This window comes from Mytilus edulis, chromosome 7 (assembly GCF_963676685.1).
Source record: "Mytilus edulis chromosome 7, xbMytEdul2.2, whole genome shotgun sequence".
In the NCBI taxonomy this organism is placed as follows: domain Eukaryota; kingdom Metazoa; phylum Mollusca; class Bivalvia; order Mytilida; family Mytilidae; genus Mytilus; species Mytilus edulis.
In genome coordinates, this window is record NC_092350.1 from 92288577 (window position 1) to 92306848 (window position 18272).

The 18272-nt window shown below is 34.0% G+C and overlaps 1 protein-coding gene across 1 annotated transcript in view; it reads right to left on the minus strand.

The window, feature by feature from the left end:
• Positions 1–18043, minus strand: part of LOC139482479 (uncharacterized) — a 94314-nt gene extending 76271 nt beyond the window's left edge. The window contains exons 1-3 of the mRNA XM_071266390.1: positions 17927–18043; positions 11189–11250; positions 9940–10158 (exon numbers count right to left, since the gene is read on the minus strand). The gene's annotated coding sequence lies outside the window, so the exon portion shown is untranslated. The remainder of the gene's footprint in view (positions 1–9939; positions 10159–11188; positions 11251–17926) is intronic.
• Between the last annotated feature and the right edge of the window lie 229 nt (positions 18044–18272).

The following is an 18272-nucleotide window of genomic DNA, read 5'->3' on the forward strand; positions in this document are numbered from 1 at the left end:
CCCTAATTCCTAAAATGTTGGGACCAAAACTCCCAAAATCAATCCCAACCTTCCTTTTGTGGTCATAAACCTTGTGTTAAAATTTCATAGATTTCTTTTCACTTTTACTAAAGTTAGAGTGCGAAAACTAAAAGTATTCGGACGACGACGAGGACGACGACGCCGACGCCAACGTGATAGCAATATACGACGAAAATTTTTTCAAAATTTGCGGTCGTATAAAAAAAACTGCTGCTGCTGATTTTTTTTTTTTAATACCAACCATCAATATCAAAAAAAAAAATTTTTTATTTCACCAGGAGATTTTCTACTAGTGTAACAACTATTTTTTTTTCTTGACAAGGTTTGAATTGAAAATCAATATGCAACAACTTACTAAATCACCAAGAGCATAAATTTAGATTCTTTCATGCAGTTATGAACTAAAATTTATTTATTTTTGCATGAAAAACACTGGGTCGGAGGAGAAAAAAAAATAAAAATCAACATTTTTAATTTTATTTTTTTTCCTATTTGGCAAAAATTAGGGTAGGAGGGTTCGTAAAACTAAAAATAAAAAAACTACGGCCCTATGGCCTATTTCTTCTGGTCCTCATACTTTTTATGTATTGAATCCATATTCTAATTTTGTTCTCGTCCATTCTTAAGTTATTATGTCTTTCCATTTTGGATGTAACGGTTTATTTAGTGGTACATATTTAGATGGTTACAACTCTCCACAAAAGACCAAATGGACATTGAAGTTAACAACTAAAGGTCACCATATGACTTTCAACAATGAGCAATGCCCATACGGCATAGTCAACTATTAAAGGCCCCGATATGAAAAATGTAAAACAATTCAAACATGAAAACATGAAAACTAACATTCTAGTCTTGAACAAAATAATGAATGAAACACAAATATGTTACACAGCAACAAACGACAGCCACTAAATTACAGGCTCCTGATTTGGGACAGACACATGCAGAATTATTATAGAAAAGGAGATGTTGTATGATTGCCAACAAGAGACCAAATGACACAGAAATTAACAACTATAGGTCACCGGTTAAACCTATTTTAGACTGTTTATCCTCCCAATAAAATGGGACCGCTTGTAACAGTACAACATATAGTGGAGTGACAAATCACGAAAAAGGTGCTTATTTTACGAGTTTAATGGACCGGCATACCTGCAGGCTGAAAATTATATTTTTGCAAAGCCAATACATTAATCTAACTTTTTTGCCCGGTCGTAGACATTTCGTACGGTGCAATTTTTTTTGAGAGTGAAAAGAAAATGAATTTTCGATTTTTACTTGAAATGCATTCCAAAAACATTTTTTAACATGATTTCATTTTTATAATCCACAAACTCTTAATTTTATATTTTATTAAGAGAGTAACTACACATGTATAGTATAAAATGAAAATTTGTTCTATTGAACCTTATTTTTAACTTTTTTATCCCCTTTGAAAAATGCATACTCTTTTTTTTATTTGAACGGAGAGGTTACTAAACTTGTAATTCATAATTTATCGATATATTACAAAGTTTTTTATGTGAAAAGTAATAAAACTTCATTTTCTAAACTTATGAGACCAACTTCAGCTCATTCGGATGAGTATAACTATATTTTTAGCAATTTATAAACATTGCTATGAAATTCATTGAATTTCCGGATTTTTAATTCCTTACCGATACGCAGTATTATTACTTTTGATTGATTTACCTGGATGAATCACATCAACATTTTGTCATAGTATTTTTCGTAGTTGTTCCTTTTCAAAGTCGTTTTATTAATATTTTTGTATTATAGGGTTATTAAACATTGTTAGTGTTTAATTGTTACTGATTAATTTTGAGTCAAATAGTTATTAAAATGTGTTTTTACTTTGACAAATTAATAGGTCTTTTATAATTTAAAAGTTGAATTGGTGCGGATAAGTTGTTTATCCGGAAAATGTCTACTTTTAGTAGCCCATTGAAGCTTACGGCTTCGCAAGCTAAAATTCGCTGTATGTCAAACCAGTGGAATCTTTGCATTATATGTCAAGTTTCAACAGTGGAAAAACTGTCCTCTTTATCTACGAAAGGACAGCAAACACTTTTAGATGCTGTGAATACAAGAAAAGATGACGTGTTTCGTCGACTTCATGATGAATATAGTTCACTTGCAGATGTAGACATTGAAAGATTGTGTTATCACAAATCTTGTTACAAATCCTACACTAGTAGAGTCAATTTAGAAAAGTTTGTAATGCCTGATGTTAACAATCTTAAAGACACTTCCAATGCGAATCAACCATGTTGTTCCCATCCTGTTCAGACCAGATCAATGTTCACGCCGTTTGTTTGGACTACTTGCATTTTCTGTAAGCACAAGTCGTATAAGCGTGACAAAAACCTACGTCACTTAGAAAGTGATGAAAGACTACAAAAAATAAGTGAATTAGCAGACCATAAACGTGATTTAGAGTTGAAGTCACTTCTTTTTTCGGAAGAATTTAAATCTAAAGCTCTTTACCACAGAGCTTGCATTGCTAATTATTTACTTAGCATTCCAAAGAAAGAACAATTTAATGATGAGGTGGACATTTCTGTTCATGACAAGGCTTTTCAATCCTTCGTTGGTCACATAAATGAAGACTTGCTTATTCACAAAAAGGCATACCTAATGTCTTTTCTTTTAGAAAAATACTGTTTCTTCTTACCTCCCGAATTAAAAATGAAATATACTTCAGCCAAACTTCAACGAAGGCTAGAAAAGCATTATGGAAATTCTATCGTCATTCAGACACAGAAAGGGCAGGGAAGATCCAATATAGTATTCAGCAGTTCTATATCCATTGCCGAAGCCATTCAAGCAGCTAGCCATTTAAAATGTGAGTTAAAACTTTCGGAAATTGAAGCTGAAGTTGAAATAGGACCTATAAATGAAGACCAGACTTTACATGCAGCCGCTTCAATAATCCGTAGACAATTGCAGTCCTTAGATATATCAAATGAGACTTACCCAACACCATCTGAAATATCGTTGTCTTATTCTACACAGCACACTCCTTGCTTATTAACAAAGTTTTTGTTGTGGATTATTGATGATAAGTCATACAATGGAGAGGGTAATGTTTCTGACCTTCCTGTCGATGTGATGCGTAAAGTCCTTGCAATAGCCGAATGTATTGTTTCGTTGAATAAAGGCATTTTCACCCCATTTCATCTTGGTTTGGCATTACAACTCCACCATGAGTTTGGTTCCAAAAACCTGATTGAAAATCTAAATTCACATGGCTTTTGTTCATCATACTCAGAAGTACGAAGATATCTGACTAGTCTAGCAAATTTTGAAATAGGCAGAATCCAAGACACATCATATTTACCTAATGGGATTGCTTCTTTTGAAGAAGGTGGTCATATCATTCAGGAGGGAGCTGATAATATTGATATTAATGCTGAAACCATAGATGGTAAGAATACCTTTCACTCAATGGCTAGAGTTGTCTTTCAGTATCAAAATGACACATCCAACGCAAGTATTAGTTCCATTAAGGTTAAACGTGGACCAGAAAGATCTCTGACGTTGGATGATTCTAATACCAAACTTATGGCATGCTTACCTTACAACAAGCCAAAAGAACGTTATGGCCCCCCACGATATGCAGATGCTTATGACAAGATTGTGTCGAGCTTTATTGATTCAAGACTAGATGTTGCTGATATGTCTTGGGTATTCCTTCGAATACTGTCGAGACGCAGCATTGATCCTATTCCTATTTCTGTAGAAAGTAATGAACAAATTGTCCCATTTTGGACCGGTTTCTACAAAAGATTATCTGAATCAAAATGTGAATTTACGTTTGTAGCCTATGCTCCGGTCATTGACGCCAAACCTAGCGACATGGCAACAGTATATACCACCATGAAACAATGTTTAGATATGTCAAATCGTGCTGGTCAACAATACGCTGTACAAACTTTTGATCAGCAATTATATGCTGTCGCCCAACAGGTGAAATGGTCTATGCCGGATGTTTTTCACTCCCATATAATAAGACTCGGTGGGTTTCACGGGCTTTCCTGTTTTATAGCAACAGTTGGTAAGTTATGGGCATCAGCTGGGCTCTCTGACTTACTTGTAGACTCTGGAATTTATGCTTCAAATACAGTTGATCAAATGCTAGTTGGTAAACAGTTTAATCGTGGTGTTCGAGGATTAACATTGGCCTATGAGGCTCTTATGGTTCTTTTGTTTAAGGCATTCTTTAATTGGTGTAGAGATGAAAACCGTATGGAAACGATTCAACCAAATGTGTGGAAGGTGTTCCTTGACTGTCATAGCTCATTTGCTGTCCCCAGCACACCACAAAGCACTGAAGATATTGAGGAGTTCTTCAATGTTTTTGAAGAACATATTGTACCTTTGTTTGAAGAATTCAGAACACATTATTGTAGTATATCACCAACCTTTGCATTTTGGGATATAATACATGTTTCTTCGTACAGTTGAAATATTATTACAGAATATAAGAGCTGAACGGGATGGTTTGTGGCTTTTACATTTGAAATCAGTGTCTGCAATGTTGCCATACTTCTTCATAACTAACCGGACAAACTATGCTAGGTGGACTCTAGCCTACGTTTTGGATATGTTAAATTTACCAGAAACGGTTAAGTCCTCCTTTTTGTGAGGTGAGTTTGCAGTCAGACAAAAGCCTGGAACCTTTAATGGTATCTGGAGTGACATGGCCACAGAAAAAACTATCATTAAAGATTCCAAAGGTTGTGGCGGCATTGTAGGATTGACAAGAAAAAAACCAGCATTACTTCGATGGATGCTTACAAGGCATATTCTTGCGCATTTCAGTGCTGAAATGAGAGCAAGATCTGGATTATCGACCGACACAGAAGGTGAGCACGAAGAAAACAAACCAACAGCAATGAATCGCGACGAACAAAATGTGTCTGATTTGGTTAGTTATGTGCATTCAAACATGACTGATCCATTTAACATCACCGATCATCCAAAATACTTGATCAATATTTCTACAGGGATGCAAGCCTCAAAAGACGTTCAAGATTCTCTTTTAAAATCTCTTGAACGTGGCAACCAAATGGTCAAGTCTTTTGTCGAAGGTTGCTTTAATGAAGGTGAAAACCGTGTTTTCTACAGTCCTATTTCGAGGTCTCCACTAAAGACATTTGAGGATATGACTAAGACTTCAAAACTCAAATGTAAAACAGGTGACATTGTGAAAGCCCATATAAAACCAGAGATGATATTTCGTCGCGCTTTAGCCCTGGCTGATGTTCGAGAAGATGTTACAGTAGACAAGATCTTGGCATATCCTATTGGTTCAATACCTTCAGCACTTTTCCACGATGATGGTACCATGCGTAAGTGTTGCAAATCAGATATAATTCACCTACTTGAAGAGGAAATCTGCTCTTCCTTCAACCTTCCAAGTTATGACACAGCAAATACAGTTTTGATACGTGATGGTATGGGAATTATTCAATGTATGGATGTCAAGAAATGCAACACATTTGGTGATCTGCTACGAAACTATGTAACAATGCTTCTGACGTGTTTTTTAAATGCTGGAACAGTGGTCGATGTTTTTGATCGCTACGATGTAAAACAGTCAATCAAAGAAGCGGAAAGATTGCGTCGAACCTTGTCATTTGGAGCTCAAAAGGTTTATCAGGTTATTGAAGGAAGAGCAATTCCGGACTGGAAAAAGTTCCTTTGCAATCCAGAAAATAAACAGTCACTTATCAGATTACTTGGTGAGTATTGCGAACGGTATTTTGAACAGTCTCCTTTAGAGGGAGGTACCGAATTGTTTCTCGCGGGTGTTTTTGAAAACCCAGAAGTTGTCAAGAGATTTTCTTGTGATGGCCTGTCAAATTGTACTGACTTATACAGCACACAAGAAGAAGCAGATACACGAATGATTCTTCATTCGGTGTATGCAGATGCCAATATTTTTTCGAATGATAGAAAAGGTCGTATTATTATAAAGTCATCTGACACTGATGTGTTAGTGCTCTGTGTCCACTATTTTCCTAAACTTGAAAATACAGAGGAGATGTGGTTCCAAACTGGGTCAGTATCAAATTTGAAAGATGGAAGGCGTTTTCTACCTGTTCACGATATATGTCGCTCACTTGAACCATCAATCTGTAATTTACTGCCAGCCACACATGCCCTCACAGGATGCGATACGACTTCTTCTTTTTTTGGTCTCGGAAAGAAGTCTATGTACAAACTTTTGCAGAAAAGTGCAGACAATTTCCAATCCCTTCAGATAGGTTTTTCAACGGGAGATCAGGAATCCGCCATTCATGATGGACGCAAATTTGTTGCTTTGTTATACGACCCGAAGAGGAAATTCAGTGATTTACATGAAGACCTGAACAAGTTAAGGGTGAAATTTGCCACAACAAAAGATATGAATCTTGTTAGATTACCCCCATGTGAGGCATCCTTTTTACAACACATCCTCCGTGCAATGTTACAGACGCAAGTTTGGATGCATTCACACATTGCAAAACCAGCAACCAGACAGCCCAAAAACTCTGGTTGGCAAGAGGGTAAAAATGGTTTACTACCGATTTTGTTTGAAGGACCTATGTCAGCAGATTTCCTTCAAGACCTTATTTGCACATGCAAGGGTAAAAAGGCTTGCGATAAAAATTGTGTCTGTAACCAGCAAAATCTAGGTTGTACAACTATTTGTTCGTGTGAAGGTTCTGAGAGTTGTAGAAACTATCTTACTCACATTCAAATTAGTGAAGAAGATGACGATGAAAATGGAGTCTGAGTGAATCATGTAAAGCTGTATATATTCATGACATTATTTTTAACAAAATGATTACAGTTGGTTTCTTTGTGGTTAATATCACTTCGACTATGCGATTACTTGAACCTGTGTATTTTGTTTGGTTCTTTGATTTTGTGTATGTTTTGTTTTGCATTTGCAACTGCACTTTATGACTGACCACTTTTTATTTGTTTTATGGGTTTCATGTAAGCATAACTGTCTTGCAATAAGGGAAAGTTTGTTTTTCTATCCGTACAATATGTATTTTTATTGGAGTACACATAACAATGACGCATTGGAATTAATTGTTTCGATCTCATTCACATACCTTTGGTGAAATATTTGCCACTGACAAATGGCATATACCATACCAGAAGCATAATTTACTCTCTTTTAATTTGAGAAAACGTATAAATCAGAAATACATCGTAAAATGTATATGTGAAGAAAAAAATACCAATTAAAGGTCATAAACATGTTTATCTTGTGTGTAAATATTATTGCTGATCTGAATTTTCTTTAAAATCGCCATTTTTTTTATTTTTTTTATTATTTTTTTTTTGGATAGTGAATTGTTACAGTTTATTGCTTCATTTAAGAATTAAATTTTGTTTATTAAAGCAAATGTGATATTATTTGTTTGATTGTTTATAACCCCGTGTGAATTAAATGTACTTCGGTGAAAAAATCGACCACTGCACTTTAACCCCAAATTAAAAAAAAATGCACCATATTTCGATACTACGACCAGGCAAATATTAAACTTTAATCATTTCTCTATTCAAAAATGTATAATTTAGCCTGCAGGTAGGGTGGTCCATTAAAGTTGAAAATTCATCGACTTTGTCACTCCACTAATAAGAATAAACTATAAAAAACAGTTGAAGGGGCCGGCTAATTATATCTCTTCAAATGGGATCAAAGAGTACACATGGTCGGCTACTTATGCATCCCAACAACAAAGAAACTAAGTACATATATGAGAGTACTTGTACATGTACATGATGTAGTTACTGAAAGGTTGTTCAAAGCCAATAAAAACTTAATTAAAAAACATGCTTCTAAGACTTAAATTTTATATTATATTCCATGTTTGATGATACTTCAATTAAACCTACTATCAGAAGTCCACTACTAGTGGACTTCTGCTACTATGTACAAAATAAAATATGAAAATATAAATTTTTTCATGTTTTTTTCTTCATATTTTTATATCTTATAAGAAACATTGATTAGTAACCTGTAATTATCGTCTACTAACTATGAATATAAGTTAATCACTATCAAAACAATTCCCAATTGTCCCACAAGCATGTGTCCGATTGTCCCACAAGCATGTGTGCGATTGTCCCACAAATCTTAATCATTACTTTTTTACCTGTAATTTCAAAAAGTGGGACAATCGGGAAGACACCATTTAGTTGATGTCTTCTTAGTTGATACAATTATAGTGAAAAGTTCATTCAATGTTTTTGCTCTGTCATGGTCGTTTTCTGTTGGTACTAAGACCTGTTTTAGTCTTTAGTGGTATACTTTGCGAGAGTTCTTTTTTATCTGACCTGGCCCTGTTAAGTGAGCTTTTCTCGTTTTTTGACGTTCGTCGTCCGATTTCGTCTTTGTTAACTTTTACAAAATTTCTCAGTCTCTGAAACTACTGGGCCAAATGTTATTGAACTTAAATATGTCTTTTAGGGAGTTGCCTGATAGTTTGGTTAAACTTTGCAACAATTACCATTGGTGTTTCTAATTTAAAAACTGTGTTGGATAACCCTGCCTGTCAGACAAGTTAGCTGACATGGCTTAAACTAAAGCATAGGGATAAATACAAGTGCTGTTTATTAAGAAGCGCTCAGTATGAATAACGAAAACCTGATGTGAAAAACATGTCTAATCTGACATCGGACTGGGACTTCTTTTAAAATGAGTTTTACTGTGTGTATGCTTCATATGTGTTTCTTCATTCTACATTGGCTAGAGGTATTGGGGGAGATTTGTGATCTCATATAACATGTTTAACCCCACCTCATTTTTGCACCTGTCCCAAGTCAGGAACCTCTGGCCTTTGTTAGTCTTGTATATTTTTAAAATTTAATCTCATTTATATTTTCTGGAGTTTAGTGTGACGCCCATTTTTACTGAACTAGCACACAATTTATTTAGGGGCCAGCTGATACGACCTCCGGGTGCGGGATATTCTCACTGCGTTGAAGACTTCAGATGTTGTCTGCTCTTTGGTAGGGTTGTTGCCTCTTTGACATATTCCCCGTTTTTATTCTCAATTTTATGAAAATGTTGATCTATACCTAATGTAAATTCACGTAAAAAAGTCAAATGACTTCTTACAGGAGTTATTGACCTCATATGACGGATTTTCTCACTTGCATGTTCGCCTGTTATATTGAAATATATGGTAACTAGATAAAACTTTTAATAGAAAAATTAACAGCAAGACAAAATCTATTGATTTTCCTAGTTCTTTATTTCCCGCTTTAATTCCGTCTTCCGTGACCGTTTCCGTTCCGTTTCCGCCGTTTAGCAACACCCCCCAAATTCATACTTGATCTGCAGTGTGTGGTAATGTGCATTGTGTATACCACAGTCAGAGAATTTACCTAAGGATGTAGACCTTGGTAAAGGGAAATAACTCTTAAAATCATCAGTACATTTGTGTCAACCATTTTCATAAGTGTGAGTTCGTGGTCTAGTGGTTAGTACTTTGACCTGGAGATCAATCTTCTGATATCTCTCTGGTTTGTCTGTTTCCACCGAGTGGCCTGGTGGTTCTCTCCGAGTACTTCGGCTTCCTCCACCATAATAACAGACTTTCCGGTGTCCTAGCACTCCCTTTGTGTTGGGTGGGGATTGATTGTCCTTGTAAAAATAATTGTCGTATAAATATACGTTAGTGACACATCTCCATTAATCCCGTTAGGGAATGTACATGGATGCCACTGTACCCTCGCAGCTTTCGAGGGGTTCTTCGGATATCGGAGGCATTTACCAGTACATACAAATATATTCTAAGCTTCAGGTTCCATAGATTATTTCCAATCTGTTTCATGTAAATGCTTAAATAAAATACATTGATGCAAATAACATATAATACAAATGTAATAAAGTAAATGTCAAACCTTTTGAAGACAAAAAAAGGTTGTAAACTATCAATAAATCTGCAAAGTTCATAAATTCCGCCGTCTTGCTCGATTTCAGGAAGTTGAGAAATTCGGTAAATCCAAGAAAAGGTATGCTGATCCCGTGAATGTCTTTTTTATGTCGTTGTCACTAAGAGCTCTAAATCTAATGGATTCTTTATTGAAGGTCTAAGTAATCAGTTGTCTCTTATAAAGACCCTACAAAACATAATTATAAAATACTATAAATACTGGTGCAAAGATAGATAACTCTGACATGTTTATGAACAAGTGGAATAGGATCCCAGTTACTGTAACCAGTCCGGTACCCACGAATGTAGTTCTTAAAAAAAAAACTATAACTTTTCTCTAAAATGGTGTAGTGTTATTATTACACAAGTTCTGTAACTGAATGTAGATTTATTTGAAAGGGTAGGCTTTCTAGTTAGAATTTCTGTAAAAAAATTGATTGATTTAAATAAAATCTGGCGTCAGTGCATGGAGTAAATTGTCTAAATTATAGCCTTTATTCTTCACCGGAAGTAGACTGAGTGACCCTGTTGTCAATTAAAACAAAATTTTGCAACGGAATGCCGGTCATGAGGCACTGAGATTGCACCCAGAAACTTGGAACCTAATGCCTAACATGAAACAGAAGTCCCAAGGTGGCTATCAAAATTATTTAACGAACAGCACCCCATTTTTTTACTATGAATTTCAATGTGTTTCATTGGGGCAAATAACTGGGTCCCCGTTCCAAGTACATTGCACTGTATAACATTTTAAGTAATATAATATTCTCTTTCACATCTATAGTTCTGTCTCAAAGACTCAACTTAAGACTTCAGGAGTACCTGAGATCACCCCGAGTTTTTTGGTTGGGTTCGTGTTGTTTATTCTTTAGTTTTCTATGTTGTGTCGTGTGTGCTGTTGTTTGTTTGTCTTTTTCATTTTTAGCCATGGCGTTGTCAGTTTGTTTTAGATTTATGAAACATTGTTAAACTAGCTTCTTACATGTATTAATTTAATTTATGCATCTCATAAACTGAATTGCAATAAATATTCTGTTACCATGTATATAATATATATTCTACATGAATTCTATCAATCGTAAATTTATAAACTAAGCAAAACGTAAAACATTAAAACATTAAAATTTGTACATGCAGCAACTCAGCAACGCAAAGTAAGCAAATAATTAACCAAATTATAAAACAACATAATCATTCTAATACAACTCTTTGTTTACCTCAAGTACTTATTTGAAGGTCACGAGACTTCATATGTGTATTGGCTACATCAAATATTAACCTGAAGATAAATATAAACTTATAACTAATGTGTTCCATGTCTATAATATGACTTCATAAAATGAACACATACCAAAAATAAGAAAATCTGTTCCCTTATAGATACTAAAACATAATCATGATAATCTACATGTAGGTTTAAAATGAATATTTTACTATTTAATTTACTTCTTATTTAAAAATATACACAATAAAACTTTTTTTCTATTTAATATCATTTCCCTCCAATGCTCTATTATAATCTATTATTTAGAAATTATTTAATATTTTAATCATTTATTAATCTTAAATGATTTAAAGCATGTTATGATTAATTAAGTGTATTTATATCATTCATAAAGGTCAAATTCATACTACAGATTCATTTCTCCATTTATTCCAATCAATCTAACCAAATCTTGCATACTCTGTTAAAAAACTCTAGGACTATTAAAATAATGTGAGAAAAGTATATACAACTGACCTGTAAAGTAGTAATAGGGATTCCCAAAAGATTCAGCAATAGCTATAACAATTTATATAAGACAATTTGCGAACTCCAGAATTGTGAAATATATCTGCTCAGTATAATGACTGTTGAAATAAGAGTGTCCAGAACAATGGAATTTTCCCTCCAAAAAGAACATGTGACCAAAATCACTATCCATAAGAAATATAGCCTCAATTAAGATTCTAAATATAGAAATCAAGGTAACATATATAGACAAACAGGTACGCTGGTCAGTTTAACAGTATTCAGACTGGACAAATTAAATACCATTCAATTTGTAACTAATAATATCAATAGTTTGAAAATCATTTTATTCCAATATATCTAATCAATATACATGATATATATATATATACAAATTTACATTTACAAAAATATGCTAAATTCTACTCTACCACCATGTGACCACACACAGTCAGTGTGGCGGTTGTTTTCTGCAGTAGGAGTGACTGGCCAGCAAAGAAGAACAGCAATTCAGAAACTGGGCCAACCACCAGAGAAAGCGTCTTGCTGGATATGGATGAAGAGAGACAGTAGTAGCTGGAAACCCACAACCAATGCGCAGTGATTGATCACCACTGTGGACCCCCCATCCTAAGAGTGTACCGAGCTAGGGGTCGAAACACATGATGACGGATGGCCTTGGCTAAGGACATTGATGGTGTTTGCAGTAATTCCACCTGTACTGTATGTTACTATGTAAGTAACAAGTTATCACAATTCTTTAATTTTTTAGTCCGCAATAACAAATGTATGCTGTGAGGAACCAAAGTTGATGTAAATAATCAGTTCATAACTTTTATATAATTTTCTAATCAAAAGATTTTATAGTGTACATACATGCACACTTTTGATTCTACACGCATACAAAATTTATATGAGTTTAAATGAGGTTCAGACTTGTACTTGTCTCCGTATGAACGTCCTTTAATTAGGAGCACCATCACGAGTTATGACATATAAAGGAAGACATTTGGAGTCTGTATCGGTACAGAATGTGAGCATTTGCCTACCCAGTTCCTCAGCCAGGCCGTGATGGGTCTTACTACCAGAAAGTTAACCTTCCCCAAACGTAATTCAAGGCTTGTATAAAAAAATTACTTGGTCTACAAAACTAAAGGCTCTAAAAAGCCTGTGTCGCTCACCTTGGTCTATGTGCATATTAAACAAAGGACACAGATGGATTCATGACAAAATTGTGTATTGGTGATGTGTTTGTAGATCTTACTTTACTGAACTTGGCCCAGTAGTTACAGGGGAAAATATTTTGTAAAAATTTACAAAAATGTACAAAATTTATGAAAATTGTTAAAAATTGACTACATTTTGTATAAAGGACAATAACTCCTTGAGGGGTCAATTGACCATTTTGATCATGTTGACTTATTTGTAGGTCTTACTTTGCTGTACATTATTGCTGTTTACAGTTTATCTCTATCTATATCATACCTGTCAACCTCTGAAAATGAAAAGTCAGGTCATGACCTGCATTGAGAAAAAAAATCTCAGGTCATAACGCGTACGACATTTTGCGGGCTCAATTGAAGAACAAAAATATGTTTACATATAATTTATATAGTCAATATGTATATGAAACAGTTAGAACATGTATACAAGTTTATTTCAGACTATTGTTATATTCCATAGTAGCAGACTTGGCATTCTTTAAAAGAACTGCACTTGGTTTCAGTTCATAGCAATGCAAATGTGTATTCATTTTACAAGAAAGAAGAGCACACAGTGTATCCTTATTAAGATCAGCCCTAAACTCTGTAGCTATTTTCTTTACTAAAGAAAATGCCCTCTCACTGTCTGCATTGCTGTTTGGCAAAACCAGTAATGTTTTAGCAAGTTTTGACAAAACAAAAAATCTTGGCTTGTTTTCAACTACCACTTTGTTATTTTCAACTGAAAGGGCCCTCTTTACTATTTGGGTGGTTTTAGTTTTTCCACAGGAATAACCTGAAGCTATTTCACTGTCAGAGAACATTAATTTACACAATTTTGTGAAATGGTCAGTTACTGCAAAGGAAAATTTGTGCTCAGCCACAAAGTACGAAAATAAAGTTTCTGCATTAGTTACTTTATCAGCCAAAACACTTTTGGTCTTTGTGAAGAAAGATGCCATGCCCTTAGATTCTGCCTGAGATTTTTCCAACTTTGAATGAGTCATTGTTTTAGAATGTCTGACAAGATCATTTCTTGCCCCTGCGCTAACATTGATATGTGAATTACAAAGTGTGCAATAAGCATCATTCTGGCTCCTTTCACTTGGTTTAACCCATTTAAATTCCGATTCCCAACATTTACTGTATGAACATGAATACTTTTTCCTTTTACTAATATCGTTACGTAGCTCAGGTAAACAGTCCTACATTTTGACTTTTGGTTACATTGAAAAAGACCGATAAAACCGAAGGTCGTATTGCTTCTAAATACCGGAAACAATTCCGGTCAGAAATCCGGGTGAAACGGGTAATGTTAGAAATTCCCGGGACCCGCCGGGTAAAGAAAAACTCCCGGGTGAGAGGTGAAAATAACGGGTGTCACCCGCTAAAAACGGGTGAGTTGACAGGTATGCTATATATTCAAGATAATAACCAAAAGCTGAAAAATTTTCTTAAAATTACCAATTCAGATGCAGCAACTCTACAACGGGTTGCCTGATTGGTCTCAAAATTTCAGGACAGATAGATCTTGACCTAACGAACAATTTTATCCCAGTCAGATTTCCTCTAAATGCTTCAGTTTCAGAAATATGAGCCAAAAACTGCATTTTACCCTATGTACTTTTGTTAGCCTAGTCGGCCATCATGGTTCACGGGCGGGGTCATCGGACACACTTTTCAAACCAGATACCCTAATGATGATTGTGGACAATTTTGGTTAAATTTGTCCTTATAGTTTCAGAAGAGAAGATTATGGTAAAAGATTACAAAAATTTACCAAAAAGTTTTAAAAATTGACTATAAAGGGCAATAACTCCTTAAGTGGTCAACTGACCATTTTGGTCATTTGACTTATTTGTAGATCTTACTTTGCTGAACATTATTGCTGTTTACAGTTTATCTCTATCTATAATAATATCCAAGATAAAAACCAAAAACGGCAAAATTTCCTTAAAATTACCAATTCAGGGGCAGCAACCAAACAACGGGTTGTCCGATTCATCTGAAAATTTCAGGGCAGATAGATCTTGACCTGATCAACAATTTTACCCCCATGTCAGATTTGTCCTAATTTTACTTTACATGTATGTCAGATTTGCTCTAAATGCTTTAGTTTCAGAGATAGAAGCCAAAATCTACAGTTCACCCCTATGTTCTATTTTTAGCCATGGTGGCCATCTTGGTTAGTTGGCCGGTTCACCAGACACATTTTTAAACTAGATACCCCAATGATGATTGTGGCCAAGTTTGGTTAAATTTGGCCCAGTAGAGGAGAAGATTTTCTTAAAAGTTTACCGACGAAGGATGATGGACGCCAAGTGATGAGAAAAAAGTGACAAACATCAGCGCTGTCTGGTGTCTAAAAACTCTTCAATAGTTCAAAAGATAAGAAAAGATAACTTTATTAGCACTAACACATTGACAATAAATGGTTATGGCAACAAATTAAAGACTAACTACAATAATATATATACAATGAAGGAGTGACAGTGGATAATTATGAGAGAAATATATAAAAAAATAAATGAGGAGCATATACATTATTACAAAAATCAAGTACCTTTTAATAATGAGTTTCTCACCAACAAGCATTCATTCAAATAGTTGACAACAATTTTTCATATTGTTTGGGAATTACTATTTAGAATTTATATAAGCAAGTTATACATGTTATAATATATGATAAGGAAGAAAATTTGTTGTTCAATAGAACATAATTTAATTTTTTAATAAGGTTATCTCTCACATATTTATAGGAGGAACATTTTAAAAGAAAGTGAAGTTCATCTTCAATGTCTCCATTGTTACAGCAAAGACATACCCTATTCTGCTTTGGTATTTTTAGATATCGCCCTCTTTCAATAGATAAAGTATGAGCACTTAACCTCAATTTACATAATGTTGATCTATCACTTTTGGATTTGCATTGATCAACATACGAGGGTCTTTTATTTGGTTTATAAAGTATATTAAAAAAGTTCATTTTTTTATTTTGATTGATGTCAGTCTCTTGCTTTTGGAAGGCTATATCATTGATTCTCTCTTGAATGTGTTTTAAATACATCTTAATATCAATAGGATTTAGATTAATAAAATGAAAACCAAGTCTTGAAATGAGATTTTTCATATTTATTATCCAAGAGTTATTTTTTTCAGTTGCTTTATATATTTTTAGGGCAAGTGAATTATTTGATTCAAGTATATGAAGCCAATATTTTATTGCTGAAAATTCTATTCTGGTATATAAAGGCAATCTATTTAGCTCGGCTAAACATGCAGCATTTGATGCTTTACAATGTATTCCTAGAATTTCTTTAATAAATTTATACTGCAAGTGTTCAAAGGGATCTGAATCCCTGTGTTGTTTGCCTATTCCCCATACTTCACTACCGTATAGAGCAATAGGCACAACTAGGGAGTCAAATAATTTTTCTAATAGCTTGCATTGGTTATTTAGTCCAATTGTTTTTTTTATTTTAAAAAGTGCTTTTCTACCCTTTTCAACAAGCAATGAGCTGCACAGATTTAGATTTCCTGTGTGCTGCAGTGTCATTCCAAGGTAGCAGTATGATTTGACAGTTTCCAGGAATTCGTTATTATATTTAAAAAAATTATTATGGGTTTTTCCATTTGAGTTAAATATAATGACTTTTGATTTGTTTATGTTGACTTCTAGTTTCCAGCATTTACAAAAATCGCTAAGAACATTTAAAGCTGTTTGTAGTCCCTTTTCAGAATTTGATAATAAAACTATATCATCTGCAAATAAAAGGGAATTTATTGTTGTATCTCCAATTACAATGGGATCTGTATTAGCATCTTGGAGACTTTTTACTAAATTATTTATGTAAAGATTAAATAATAAAGGACTGAGAACATCTCCCTGTTTAAGGCCACGGTTGGAGATAAATTCTTCACTGAGACCATTTTGGAATTTAATTCTACATGTAGTATCGTCATACATAGAATGAATTATATTAAAAAGTTTACAGGGTAATTTAAGTTCTAAAAGGATATAAAATAATCCATTTCTCCAAACTGTGTCTTTAATTTGAAGGGTCTAGCGTATTGCCCTTTTTGTGTATTAATGAAATGAAACTTTCATTCCATACCTTAGAAAATGTTCCTTTTTTGAAAATTAGGTTAAATAATTTAGTTAAAGGGTCAACTAGTACAGGTTTGAAATCCAGTCCTTTGCACTGGATTTGCCATTTTTTAAGGTTTTAGAGGCTTTGATTATTTCATCTGATGTTATTGGTTGGTTATATGACATATTTATATTATTGTTTTTTAGTGCATTTATTAGCTCATCTAATTTTTTAAGGATAGTTTTGTGAAATTTATTGTCCTTTGGTTGAGCCTCACAAGAATTTAAATTTTTGAAGAAGTTATAGAATGTTTGCTCGTCCAGTTTTTCAGTAGTATTATTTTTCTGATATGCTTGTTTCAATTTATTAATCAAATGCAACGCACAAAGTTTTATCGTACTGTCTTTTAAGTTAATTAACCCTCTTGCTGCCGACCGCTTTTCAATGTTGCATTTCATATGCCGGAAAATACGATAGCTCGACGTCTGTGACGTAACATGCAAAACAATGACGTCATTCAATATATGACGTCACGAAATAATGACCATTACATTTCGGACCAATTGGAGAAAACATAACACTGTTTAATCTTCGGTCTTTTAATTGAAAGAGATACAGCATTGACGAGAAGCTTGCATAGATTTAACCAAGGACATATGTGTCCCTCCGGCACTTTCAAATTTGGTTTCATACATACTTTAACCTTTAATAAAATAAAAATACTCAGTTAAATGTTCAATTGAAAATTTCTTCTCAGTCGTCGTTTAGAAAATTACGTTCAAATGCAAAGAAGAGACAAAAAAATAAAGAAATAGATCTATGTCCATCGACCTGTGGCTGAGTTCAAAATGTAAATAATTTTTTAAAATGAGAATGTCATTTCTTCACATGACTCATGAGTCAGATATAGCAGAAATATTTAAAACTTACCCTTTAAAGTCATTGATATGACATCTTCTTGGTTAAAAAGAATATTGTTTGTAGTTTGTCGATAGCCGAGTACAGGAAGTTTTGTCAAAACGAGACACTGAATAACGGGACATGGACAAGTCGGACCATGAATACTCGGACCAGTTTTAAAGAAATTAGGATTAGACAGATTTGACTAGTTTGGAAAACTGATAGGGCCCATTTCAGGGCGATTGATCATTCTGTTAATAAAATATTCCCAAATCAGGTACTATATATGAATGCAGAACTTAAAAGTGCTATTTATAAAAAAAACCATGTTGTAAAATAAATTTCAAAAATTCAGTAGTAGTAAGAACTGGGAGGC